Below are 14281 nucleotides of genomic sequence, written 5' to 3'. Positions count from 1 at the left end.
ACCTAGTATATGCTCACCTCATAGCAGATGGCAGAGTCCAAGAGGGTAAGAGGAATATACAATGTCTCTTCAGACTGGAATCAGTACCACCATTTTGTCCCATATTCCACCAGCCAAAGCAAGACACGTGGTCAAGCCCAACATCAGTAGGTCTGGAAAGCATATTATACCCACAGTGAACACAGCAAGTGTGGAGGGGGAGGAAGAACTGTTGACAAGTAATACAATCTATCACAGGGGAAGCATTTCATAAATATCAAAAGGGTGAATGGGGATAAACACCAGAGCAAGAGGAAAAGAGTATTTATACTCAATGCAACATAAAGTCAGTTTAAGAAATCAAAGGAAGCCTCACTGAGGAAATCATGTTATGAAGCACATCAAGGCATAAAGGTGTATAAACACTTTTTCATTGTGCTTGAGGATGGGGTATGTCAGTGAAGTAAGTGATTTTAACATGAAGGTGCCTCCTTGAATACCCCCAGCTTTCCAGTCATTCAAAGTCCCAGAGAACATGGGCCCCAGACAGCCACCCTCATCCACTGTCCCTGCAGTCGGATGTCCACGAGGATCTCCACAGTAACAGTCAGCCCTGAGCTGTGCCTTTGACTTCTGATGTATTTCACAATAAACTGCACTTTCCCTGTGACTGAGCATCTTAACCTGAGAATTAGCGTTTTTATACTCACACAATCTCCACATACTAACTTTTCTTTAATAGCCATGACAGTCACTCAAAGGAGTCTTTCCGTGTATTAAATTTTGAAGAAGAAAATGTGTCAAGGTGAAATTCAAATTATAAGCAGTAGAACATCAAATATATAAATATAGTTGTATATTATACAGACATACCTATCTTACGTATGATATAATGCATTTTTACAATATATGCATTAGAGATAGGTATATATAAACCCAAATGACTTCATAAAATGTATTGTGTTCCTCTTCAGGGTAGCATTTGTACTCAAAATAATTTACTAGGAGGAAAACAATGAAGGCCCAGAATAAAGCTCCTTTTATGAAATAGCTCCATCACCAAGCAGATTATATATCCGACCCTGACCTGAAGGAGCTTGTCAGCTTCCTTTCTTTCCAAGTAAATCGGCCTTGTAGGGCTTCAGTCCAGAAAGCCTCTCTGCTATAGCTCACCGCACCTCTCACGGACCTTTACTCCTCAGATGTGTACCTCTCGTAATAGGTCTGTACACTTGACCCTGACTCCTTTGATCAAACACAAAAGACAGAAGAATTAAAGGCGAAAGCTTCCCTTAGTAAGTTGACAGCAGAAAATCTTCATATTTTAGAGCCTTTGGTTTTTAACAACATAATATCCCCTTAAACTTACCTATTTAAAAACTAAAGTTTCATCAGCAGCATGGAGCTCTGAAAGTCTCAAATAGTTTGAAATTAATTTCACACTTTGTAAGATTTTCACTGCTATAAAGTTTTGTTTCACCCTCCCTCTTATAGAAAATCTCATTGCAAAAATACTCATTTGTTTTCAACTCTGCTAAAATTATAAGCCTTATAGTGGAAAACTTAAATGGCAGAGAGCTTCCTTCTATTTTGTAATTTAATGTGTAAATAAAGTCAAATTTGAACAGCTAGACATTTCACTACACTTGTTCATCATTCAAATTGACTACCAGAAAAAAAAAAAAAAAAGATTATCTTTTTGGTTGCTTCAAACCTTCTTCTAAAACCATTTAGCTTCTTTCTCATTGATTCAAGCAATAAGAGACCTAATGTTCCTTGAACAACTTACATTTGAAAATGTGTTTTGCTTCCTGAAAATATTCAAGTTTTATAACATTGGGATTTTTTTCAATAAAGTGGAGTTCAAGAAGATAGGCAAATCTCTCCACCAGGGACTTCTGAAATATTGCAATATACCAGCAATTCAATTTAAACACTAAAAATAGTTTCTCTGATATCATACATTTTCTTAGTCTGACAGATTTGTACTTCCCTTCATAAAACCAATTAATTTTTGCTAATATGCATCAGTCACTAATATACATTGATATCTAAGTGTGTATTTTAAATACATGGTAAGGTGCCAATGAAAATGAGGCCCTTTTTCAGTTATTTGAATTCCATCAGGGCCGTGACTCTGTGCATATGGCAACAGTCCTGGTTAGCCACAAAACAACCCCAACAATATATCAACGGATCAAAAATGAAATATGTATATAACCTGATTTTTCTCCAGCTTCCAGCCTGCCTAAAAAGTAATTTACTCCTATTTTACTTACTTTTACATCAATGTCTTAAGACCCTTCCCTAAGTATTTCTAAGATTCTTCATGGGTGTCTTGCCAGGTGGCCCCACGGGCCCTCCCTGACCCACTGTGCCCCTCCCTCCCCAGGTCTCTACTGGACTCCACCTCTGCTCCTCCTCCAGTGATGCATGGAGCATTGTATGGCCAAGGAGCTACCACTTGAGTACACCCACTTGGATATTTGTGCATTCTCTTGATGTCTTAGAGAGATTTAAGTGCAAAATGGTTTCTGTTTCTCTCTCCTTCTCCACACAGAACTCAAAAACGAGACCAAAGAGGGCTTGCCTGGGGAATAAATCTAAGTAACATGGACAGGTTGCATTAGAATCCCCCTTTCTCAGTGGCAACTTGTATCTCAAGAATTAATTCCTCCCCCAGAAGAGTTCTTGGTCCTTACGCTTATTAGCTTTCCATTCCTTCATGGTAAGTCAACATTTTCCACACAACCCCGGAAATATCTGGATCCCACTTTAAATTTAAGACCCCTGGTCCAGGTGATTATCCACATCTAAAACAATATGTAGCTATTACTAAAATATTATCAAAACTATTTCTATTTGCATATTAAAATAAGAGACTCCAACTCTCATAGCTTAACTCTGGAGGTACATCTTGTAGTGGGTATTTGTGGGTTTTCTGACTAATAAGCTTCTCTTTTTTTCTTTCTCTTTTTTTTGGGGGGGGAGGGGGCAATTTTTTAAGATTAAGAGACCTGCATCTTCAAGGTAAAACCCAGGAAACTCAGGCACGTGACCTAGACACTACCAATAAGGAGTACTCAGTGAGGCTTCAGTTTGGAAGTGAGTGGCCTAAGGAAGGAAGCTCTGCACACAATCCAACATGCTGGTGAGACTTACAGCAGAACTGCCTGGCTTTCTCAGAGACTTAATCTATGCAGGGATCTATGGCAAAGTGGGACAGAAACAGCTCTGTGCTGTTTGCCTTTGTTAGCAGGATTCCAAAGCGCTCCTGGGACTGGCCTCAATGTTATACGAAGCTTTCACTGAAATTGTGCCTCCTAAGTTTCTCACAGCCTTTCTGAATTACATGGGACTCAAACATGAATCCAATGGCGACTACACTCAATGCAGAGTATGTCCTCCTAAGTTTTTTCCACTGGATGTTTTCAGCAAAACTGGTTCATTCTTTCCCAAATAAGATTCCTCAAGCCTCCTTCAAATAGGTGTCTGGTGGGCCCAACACTCAATTTCACTCTAGGCAAATCCCATTTAGAACCCAGCTGGAGTTCCTACTTTATCAATATCATAGATGATTAAATTACTAAAGATGGAGCATGTTTGAACAAATGTAAACATTTAAGTAAATATTCAAATAATCAAAATGCTCCATTTCAACATTTTAGAGTAACAAAGAAGATCCCTTAATTAATATAAAGGACAAGGTCCTTTAAATATACTTTATATAAGTAGCATAATTCCAAGTCCTATTTGACAATTGCAGGAGGCCCCATCCTTACGCCAGGGGTCTAACCCTGAGATATTCCTAAGGACCTCCAGCACTGTTTACTTAATCTAGGGTTAATTCCCAACTATCTGGGCCTCCTCAGACAGCCCTCCACACCCTGCAGTTTCTGCCAGTGGCAGTGGGGCCACCCAGACGAGGGCCCCATCTGCCGTGGCTATTGTAGCTCTCCTGCAGGTGCTGGGCCAGAGAAGTTTGAGCACGAGCCACACGTTGTGCCCCAAAGCAGACTCTCTCACGATGGCTCCAAGCTTGGCCAGACTACACCCTGTTGACTTCCCAGAAGCACAACTAAAAAGCAAGCGCTATGCTCCTGAAGAGACCATCTCAAATTCTAAGTTATTCAATCCTTAACAAACCCAAACAGAGGGCACTAATAGTCCCGATTGAATATCTTTTAGGAAAACTATTTCTGTTCCGTCTTTTAAAAGTAAAATATGTACATCTAATTGACATTACCAAACGGAACACAATGCATGCATTCTCAGATTCGAAGTAACCTCATACTTCTATCTGAAAGCAAGGGGTGGGTATTTTTTTTCTTACAGACCTGGAATGAAAGAGCCTATTCTGAAGCATTTCCTTAACAAGAGTAGTTGATTCCAAAAGTAAGGACATTTGTCCCTCCATAAAACCAAATTGCCAGCCAGCCTGCAATGAACAGTTTCCTAGTAAATCTTTTAAAAGGTAAAGTCCCTGCCGTGTAAGTAGTTTTTTTTTAATCTAAAAACAATTTGTACTTTCTTACCGAAAACATCATTTAAAAGCTTTTCAAATTGAATTTTATATATATATTTTTTGTATAAGTACTACCTGAAGATGGTACAAAATTCAAAGTATGCAAAGCACATCTCTCTGCCACCCCATTCACCTTCCCAGAAACAACCACTCTTAGTGATAATTTTTTATGCTTTCCAGAGATTGCAGAAGAACTGATGCCAGTGTAATGGAGTAAGACATCTTTGGAAGCTTCCTGAGTCAACTTCTCCTCCTTAACTTTCCACGTATTAGGATCCTATTGTGTTCTAGTTTCAGTATTTTCCTCCGTCCCTATAATTGTTCTGATCTTACCGTCCAGTAGCTCTTTCGCATACTCTTTCCCAATGCAAGATGGTGGCTGTTTTGCCCCTTAATAGGAGCTTTGTTCTGCAAAGTGGGGAAGTTGCATTTTTGGTTAGATCCTGCTGACTTGTTTGTTTTCCTTATCCAATTCAGTTGGCTACTTCTTCGGATTTTTTTGAGCTTTTCTGAGAGTAGGCACTTTAGTGCAAAAAGCGTGTAGAGTGTCAAAAACTGTGAAGGGCCTGAGATTTTAACCTACTTGCAAACTAACCCTTAGCCTCCCACCGTCTAATGGATGTTGATAGAGGACCTAAGACTCCTGGGTCAGAGACAAAGGACAGATTATTGCTCGGTGCAACAGTGACAGCCAGAGTACCATCATGTGTGCCAGTTCCCCAAGCCGCAGGTACCACAATGTGACATCCAGATGGTGAAAAGATACCTGCATGAGAAGCACAGTGCATTACAGGAGAGGAACCCTCAACATAAGGATCTCAAATCTTTCACAATGGGAAGTAAACGTGTCTGACTTGTGCTCCAAAAAGGGACATATTTATTACACTGGACAGTATGCAAATCTGCCCATTGCTCTGGAGGGAGACATTACCTTCCAAGGCTCTTTACTATACAAATACCCTCAAGAAGGTAGTTCATAACAAAGGTAGTCAGTTCCTCTGCTCACAAGATATGCAGACGTGAGATTATGGAGAATTATCTCCAGAAATGCAGTGCCTACAATCTGCTGGACACTGGCAGGAATTTCAATACGTTCATTCAGCAAGCTTTTATTGAGCATTTGCTATGTTCCAGGGACCATGACTGGTGTCCATTAAAGGAAATAATGTATGTGAGGAATTTTTTAACTGTGGAGAGATAAGCGTTAGCTCTTTTCCTATTACCTTAGCTGATATATCTCTTTAGTGTTTGCCATTAGTCGGTGTTGTGTCCACTGTTGTTGCTGGTTATCCTGCAATGTCTATGTTGGTCTTTTCCTTCCACAGCTGGGGTTTAGGGGAAGAGCTGGAGTACTAAAGCCACAGGGCCTGGCTTCCTCTGTACAGAACAAACTGGCTTCTCTTTGCTCGTGGCCAGCTTTCCTGGGGCTTTCAATCTCCTCCATTCACAAAGGGATGAAGGGAGAATCTGATTAGGCTGGAACTCAGAACTGTAAAAATTCTCAGCTGTGAAATCAGACAATATTTAAGTACATTTAAAAATGTTAAGCCAAAGACTGTTCTATTGAGTTGCTTTCTAAGTTGAGTTAATACATTTTACTTACCCAGAATTAGGCATGGTATATGCCTAATTATGGTATGTTATACAATGAATAAAAAGTACTGGTAACTCTGAATATTTTTAACATATATTCATGTAACAAAATCTTTGAAGTGAAAAAAACCAACTGTTTTGTAAATTTATACATAATACAGAAATTGTTTATGTAATTCCAAACAAACAAACAAACAAAAACTTGAGGTAAGAGAATGTAACTTTCTGGGATTGGGGGCTTTTTATCTTATTTTTATTTATTGTTATTATGTTTTTAAAACAATTCATTGAAATATAATCAAAATGCAGCAAACTGCATATATTTAAATTATATAATTCGAGGGGTTTTTACATATGAATATACCCATAAAACGTCACAACATTCAAGATAATAAACATTCACTCCCCAAAGTTTCCTTGTGCCCTTTTGTAATTCCTCCCTCCAGCAGAGTGAAAAGGCAACTTATGGAATGGGAGAAAATATCTGCAAACTATATATCTGATAAGGGGTTAATATCCAAAATGTATGTCTTAAAACTCAATAGCAAAAATAAATAAATAAATAGCCCAATTAAGAAATGAGCAAAAGACTTGATTAAATGTTTCTCCAAAGAAGACATAGAGATGGTCAACAAACATATAAAAAGATGCTCAACTTCACTAATCATCAGATAAATGCAAATCAAAACTGTGATGAAATATCAACTCATATCCGTTATAATGGCCATTATCCAAAAAAAGTCAGAAAATAACAAGTGATGCAGAGGATGTGGAGAAATTGGAACCCTTGTGCACTATGGATGAGAATGTAAAATGGAGAAACCACTAGGGAAAATAGTATGCAGATTCCAAAAAGAAAATTAAAAAATAGAATTACCACATGATCCAGCAATTCTTCTTCTGGGTATTTATCCAAAAGAATTGAAATCAGGATCTCAAAGAGACACAGGCACTGCATGTTCATGAAAGCACTATTCACAATAGCCAAGAGGTGGAAGCAACCTAAATATGCATCAATGAATGAATAAAGAAAATGTGGTACATACATACAATGACATATTATTCAACCATTAAAAAGAAAGAAATCCTGTCCTTGAGGACATCATGCTAAATGAGATGAGTCAATCACAAAAGGACAAATGCTGTATGATTCCACTTCTTTGAGGTATCTAAAGTAGACAAAATCAGAAACAGAAAATAGAATAATGGTTTCCAGGGCTGAAGGGCAGGAGAAATGGGGAGTTGCTGTCCAATGGGTACAGAATGCAGGTCATGTAAGATGGAAAAGTTCTAGAGAGATACTACAACATTGTGCCTACACTTAACAATACTGTGCTGTACATTTAAAGATGTGTGAGGAAGAGAGATTTCATGTTATATGATTTTTTACCACATAAAAAATTCATTTGGGAGCGACAGATAATTATCAAATAACTATCTGAAATGTCAGACAAGGAAATGAAGAATGAAAAAGCAGGGTAAAAGGATAAGGGGGAAAATCCAGTTGTACATGCATGGGTGGATTTATTTCTGTTCTACTGATCTATGTATCTATCCTTATGCCAATATGACACTGTCTTCTTTTTATCCATTTATTGAGGAATGGTTGACATACAAAAATCTATACATATTTCACTTTAAATATCTTATAATTTATCCATTATACCTCAATAAAGTTGGAGGGAAAAACAGTAATTGGAAAATTCAGTGAAAAATTAAAAAGAATGGTGTTTGGGAAAAACCTGTACATATTTAATGTATACAACTTGATGAATCTGGTGATAAGTAAATATCCAGGAAACTATCACCACAATCTATGTTATAAACATATCCATCTATAAATAATTTACAAAACATATCCAGCACCCACAAAAGTTTCTTCCCATCCTCTTAATTTTGTGTGTGTGTCTAATAAGAACACTTCACATAAGATCTATCCTCTCAGCAAAGTTTTAAGTATATAATATTGTTAACTATATGAGGAAGCTGAAACAGTCAAACTCATAGAAGCAGAGAATAGATTGGCTGTTGCTAGGGCTTGGAAGGAGGGGGAAACAAGGGGTATTTGTGAAACAATACAAAGTTGCAGTTATGCAAGTTGAATAAATCCTAGAGATCTGGTGTACAACACAGTTTCATCTCTAGAAATTCAGTTTAGGTGTTATTTCATACCTTTCATTTCTCTCTTCATCATGCTCATGCTTTTCTCTACTTTCCTCAACACATGGAGTATATTTATAATAGCCAATTTATTGTCCTTTCCAACTCTATCATCAATGCCATCTTTTTGTTTCTATTAATTTACTTTTGTCTTCATTATGAGTCATATTTTACTGCCTCCTTGTATACCTGGTAATTTTTTATTAGATGCGAGACATTGTGATTTTTACATTGTTGGATACTGGGTTTTTTGTAATCCTTTAAATATTTTTGAACACTGATGCAGAAATTTTCTTAGAAATGGATACTAATTTTTTCCCATTAAATATTTTTAGGCTCTGTTTTAGGATGTGGTTCATTTACTAGGAAATAGATACTTTTGTTTTTAACCTTTACTAAGCAGGTTTAAAACAGCATTTAGTCTAGGGTAGGTCTCAGCAAACTTTTTTGATAAAGGACCAGATAGTTACTACTTAGATTTGCAGGCCATGTATCTGTTGCGTACTCTTCTTTATTTGCTTTCAACAACCCTTTAAAAATGTAAAAACAATTGCTAGCTTGTCAGCTGTTACAAAAAAGGCCAGACTGGACCTGCATGTCATAGTTTTCTCTTCTTCATCCAGGGCCATTTGACTCTCTTCTCAATGTCCTAGGAATAAATAGGCCTTTCCACTCTGGCTGGTAGAAACCCAAACTGCTCCTGACACCACGTGAGCTCCATGGACGATTCCGTCTGATCCTTTCTATATAAACATTCGAGAGCCAGGTGTCCAGAACTCTCTGGCTATGCAGCTCTCCTCTCCAGTACCAGTACTCTGCTCTTTCCATTTTAAGTGTCTTGGCTCCCATGAACTCTGCACTCTGTCTCCTCAGCTGGGAGAGACAGCCAGGTTCTGTATGGACTCCCCGACCCTGCACTGAAGCCTGGAAACTCTCTTTAGTCTGTAGCTTGAGTGACTGTGGGCTTCATCTTGTTTGTTCCCTTCTCTCAGAGATCATTTTCATGTACTGTCCGAGGTTCAATATCTGAAAACCATTGTTCCATATATTTTGTCTGGTTATTTACTTGTTTAAGATAAATCCTGTGCCTGTTAATCCATCCTGGACAGAGATGGCAGTAAAGAATACAATTTTGAAATATTTATTTACATAAAATTAAGTATTGATTCAAGCTCAAGCAGAAGCATCACAGTTTACTTTTTCCAATAACGTATGTAAATTGAATTATGCTCATATATTGTATGAACCACAAGAAGAAAATATTTTCTTAGGGAAAACATTTTTGGAAAAGAAATTCCATATGTAAGTAGAAATAAAGAAATATCTATTAATATTGAAAAGACAAATTTTTACTTAATTGTAATATTTCCTGAGAATGAGAAAGTTGTTTAAAAATATCACTAGCTAAAAAGAAGCTATAGAATTTGCCTCACTTAGACGTTGTAACTAAAACATATTCATATCTGTTTAAAGTTTTTGAAATGTGGGACTGGCATCATATTTGGTAAGTAAGCTTTATATTGAGAACAGCAATAGCTATTTTAAGGATTCCAAACAATTTAGTTATTAGAAAAAATAAAAGAGTTTCACTTATTTAAAAACTAGGACAGCAATTTTAGTATTATATATGCGAAGCCTTTAAATGTATAAAGTAAATAAATTCAACTTATACGGGTCTTTTAAGCACTATCAGCTATTGCTCTAAGTACCTCTAATGACTTCTTTCAGACTTTGTTTAGAATGCCAATTATTCCAAATGACATGTTCACTATAATTTTACGTCTTTCTCTATTTCAAAACTATTTCAACTTGTGGTGATATTGCTTTCCAGCAATTAAGCTAAAAATGTGCATTAAGTAGTCAACATTAGAACCTAAATTATATGAGCAAAACATCTCATCCATGAATTTCCAAGAAAAGTTTTTTTTATAATTTAACTGACTAACCATTCTTCTTCCACTAACTGAAAAAACAATAATACTGCTAAGAGAGTTCCATTAAAATGCCACTTTTAACTTGGAATAAATTCTTAGAAAATCAGTCTACCTTCATTAGAAGATATTAAGGTCATTCTGATGCTATAAACAAATAATACAATTTCATATTCTTATCTATCAGTGAAGCGTATCTTTTTTTACAGAAATTAACTTAGCTCATGCTAGACCCTTTAGAAAGCAAGGGAGTATAATATACATGCTTCCTGCCTTCATGGAACTGACAATGTTGTTGTAAAACAGGGGTATAAATATAGGAATTAAATAATAATGCAGAAGATACAATAAACAATTTGTGATTTAGTGTAAAAATGATGCCATTTACTGAAAATCTACAGTGATTTTCTAACTCTACCATTCTTTCTGCATCTTTTAGCTGAACTTCTATAAGGAAGAATCTTCCTTCATCAAGTCTTCAGTTACATAAACATATAATTCACACAGATAAGGCAGAGCAAGCGAGGTTCTTTCCCTTTTTCAGTTTTCCAGAGAAATGACTGGAGCTCTGGCAACCTCCAGTGGTGAATGTGGGATATTTTCTTTGTTTTGTCTTGCTGTCTTTACAAACTCACTAGTTTTTACATATGTGCTGTGTTATAACTCAATGCAGCCAGTCTTTTTGATGCTCAAATTATCTGGTGCACTGGGACCTCCTTTCCCCCAGCTGGCTACTCTGCACTGTTGACATGAGTTCATAAGACTTTTTTTAACAGCTTCATTAAGATATAATTCACATACTATACAACTCACCCATTTAATGTATACAATTCAATTGTTTTTAGTTTGTTCACAGAATTGTGCAATCATCACAATGAATTTTAGAACACTTTATTCCCCTACAAAGAAACTCCATATCCATCAGTGGTAACTCCCATGTCTCCTACACCTCAATCCATCCTCTGCCCTAGGTAACTACTAACCCACTGTCTGAATCTATAGATTTGCCCATAAAGGACATTTCATATAAAATGATCATACACTAGGAAGTCTTTTCTGTCTGCCTTCTTTCACTTTGCATTTCAAGGCTTATCCCTATTGTAGCACACATCAGAACTTTACTCCTTTTAATGGCTGAATAATATTCCATTGTACAGCTATATCACATTTCCTTTGTCCATTCATTAGCTGATGGACATTTGAGTTGATTCCAGTTTTTGGGTATTATGAAATAATGCTGTGATCAACATCTGTGTACAAGTTTGTGCATGGACATGTTTTCAACTCTCTTGGGTATCGCTCTTTTCTCTCTCTCCTCTTTTTGTGCTATAATTGTTATACATATTACATCTATATGTGTGACAAACCCAACAGTATGTTGTTTTCATTATTACTTTATATAGTTCTGTCTCTTAAAGAAGTTGAGAGAATAAAGGAGAGCAAGTATATATCTAGAGTTCGTGAATCTCCTTATTTACGATTTTTGGTTCTCTCCCTTTGTTCCCACACATTCAAGTTACCAGCTCGTGTCATTTCCTTAGTCCAGCATAGCTTTGCTCCCAACCACTTCTTCTGTGCTGTTCAAATATGCTGCATTCCTATGTGTTTTAGGACCAATAATTTGTTTATATACATAATTTAATACAATTACTTTTGTAGTTTACAGAAGAAATATGCACCTTTTATAATTATCTAATTACCTTTACCACTACTTTTTGGGTTTTGAGTGTGCAATTGAATTAAGGTCTGGGGTCACTTGCTTTTAGCCTGAAGAACTCTTTAGTATTTCAGAAAAGGTGATCGTCTAGCAACTGTCTCCATTGTTGCTTATCTGGAAATGTCTTTATTTCACCCTTTTTGCAGAATTTAAGATTCTTAGTCGATAATTTTTTTCTTTCAGTTCTTTGAATATGTCATCCCACTACCTTCAGCCCATGTCATTTCTGATGAGAAATCATCTATTAATCTTACAGGAGTTTCCTCGTTTGTGAAGGGTCTTTTCTTTCACTCCTTTTGAGATTTTCTCTTTGTCTTTGTCTTTCACTCTTTTTACTACAATATGTCTGGGTGTGGACCTCTTTGTGTTTACCCTACTTGGACTATGTGAGTGGTTTTCTAGCGCACATATATAAATCTGTCCTTAGATACATTCCACTAGGAAGGAACAGTCAAAACACTGCTTTGCTATTACTTTAAATAATTCATTTATGTGTGTGATTATGCTACCAAATTGATACACAGCTAGATTTGCTTATTTCCATTAGCCTTTTTTTTTAATTGAAGTATAGTCAGTTTACAATGTTGTGTCAATCTCTGGTGTACAGCATAATAGTTCAATCATACATATACATACATATATTCAGGTTTTTTGCTTTTTGATTTTTAGTGGAGGTACTGGGGATTGAACCCAGGACTTCACACATGCTAAGCATGTACCCTACCACTGACCTGTACCCTCCCCTCTTTCCAGTAGTCTTTAATGTTTAATAGTTCCTTAGCTATTCTTTCATTTTGTTTTTAATTATGTAAACCAAAGAACCAAAGTCAAGAAATACAACAAGGTATACCCACAAAGCCTCGCATGAGTCCTATCTCCTCCTCCTTGATCCAGGACTCCCCCTTTAAGTAACCATACTTGTTTATTTTGGTTAGTCACCCCATTGTTTCCTTCTGAAAATAGAAGCACTGGTGTATATATACTCACATTCCCCTTTTCTTATACAAAAGACTGCCCACGAAAACACCATCAACCACCTAGATCTTTTTTTTCCCTTTTTACAACTACAAAGTACTCCCTTGTGTGAATATACCATAGTCTATTCAATCTGTCCCGTATTGATGGACATTTTGGTAGTATTTTGTTTGTCAGTGTATTGGTTTTCTAATACTGCATCACAAATTACCGCAAATTTAGTAACTTAAAACAGCACAAATGGATTACCTCACAGTTTCTGTGGGTCAGGAATCTGCACAAGGTTGTCTGGGTCCTCTCTTCAGCATCCCACCAGGCTGAAATCAAAGTTTTGGCCAAGGCTGTGATCTCACGTGCAACTCAGAGTCCTCTTCCAAGTCCGCTAGTGTTGGCAGAATTCAGTTCCTTATCACTGTAAAGAGAAATCCCCAGTTTTTGGCTAGCTGTCATCTGGGATGACTCTCACAACCCAGAAGCCTTCCTCGGGTCCTAACCACAGAACCCCCTCCAGAGGTCCCCTCACATGTGGTAGCCTACTTCTCCAGATCCATCAAGAGAATCTCTGCTTCAAGGACTCATCTGATTAGGTCAGGCCTACTCAGTAGATTCCCCCTTTGATTAACTCAAAGTGAACTGGTTAGGGGCCTGAATTTTACCTGAAAAAGTCCTTTACCTTTGTCATGTAATGTAGCCTACTCCTGAGAGTAAAACCCTATCGTGTTCACAGATTCCGCCTGCGCTCAAGAGGAAGGGGCCATACAAGGCATATGTCGCAGGGGGAAAGGATGGCTCAGAAGGGGTGGGTCTATCTTAGAATTCTACTTACCACACTGAGCATTACAAATAATGCCGCAATGAAAAGCTCTGTGCACATGTTTGTATTTTTTGGCAGTGCATCTTTGAGATGGAGTCCTAGAAGAAAGATTATGCATATATAATTTTGCTCCATATTGCCAAAGCTTCCTCTACAGAGTCAGACAATTTCACATACCCATCAGCAGTGTAAGAAACAGCCAGTTTCCCAAAAGCTTCACTAACAGAATATGATGTCAAACTTTTTGGTTTTTGCCAATGTAACTGGTAATAAATGGTATCTTACTGTCACCTAAATTTGTACTTTTCTTATTATGAGAGAATTTAAGCATCTTTCACATGTTCAAGGGACATTCTGAGCTTTGAGTGTGATGCAGTCAAACTCTCTAGATGAAGATGAGAAAGAAAATTTGGCATTGGGGAAAGAATATGAAGATGGTAAGTTTTTGAAAAGTTTATGTAACCTATGCATCTACTCCCCCCCAAAATTATATCTACAAACACTCATGGGTAATTTTTGTTTTGTTTTTTAATTTTGTTTTTTACTGAAGTGTAGTTGATTTACAATATTAGTTCCAGGTGTACAGC

General features: G+C 37.0%; 1 protein-coding gene across 1 annotated transcript in view; it reads right to left on the bottom strand.

Moving 5' to 3' along the window:
* Nucleotides 1-13233, bottom strand: part of OTOL1 (otolin 1) — a 39164-nt gene extending 25931 nt beyond the window's left edge. Inside the window, exon 1 of the mRNA XM_031450243.2 lies at nucleotides 13130-13233. The gene's annotated coding sequence lies outside the window, so the exon portion shown is untranslated. The remainder of the gene's footprint in view (nucleotides 1-13129) is intronic.
* Between the last annotated feature and the right edge of the window lie 1048 nt (nucleotides 13234-14281).

This window comes from Camelus dromedarius, chromosome 2, assembly GCF_036321535.1.
Source record: "Camelus dromedarius isolate mCamDro1 chromosome 2, mCamDro1.pat, whole genome shotgun sequence".
Classification (NCBI taxonomy): Eukaryota; Metazoa; Chordata; class Mammalia; order Artiodactyla; family Camelidae; genus Camelus; species Camelus dromedarius.
Note: the sequence above shows the minus strand (reverse complement) of the source record. Positions and strands in the feature narration are given on the sequence as shown.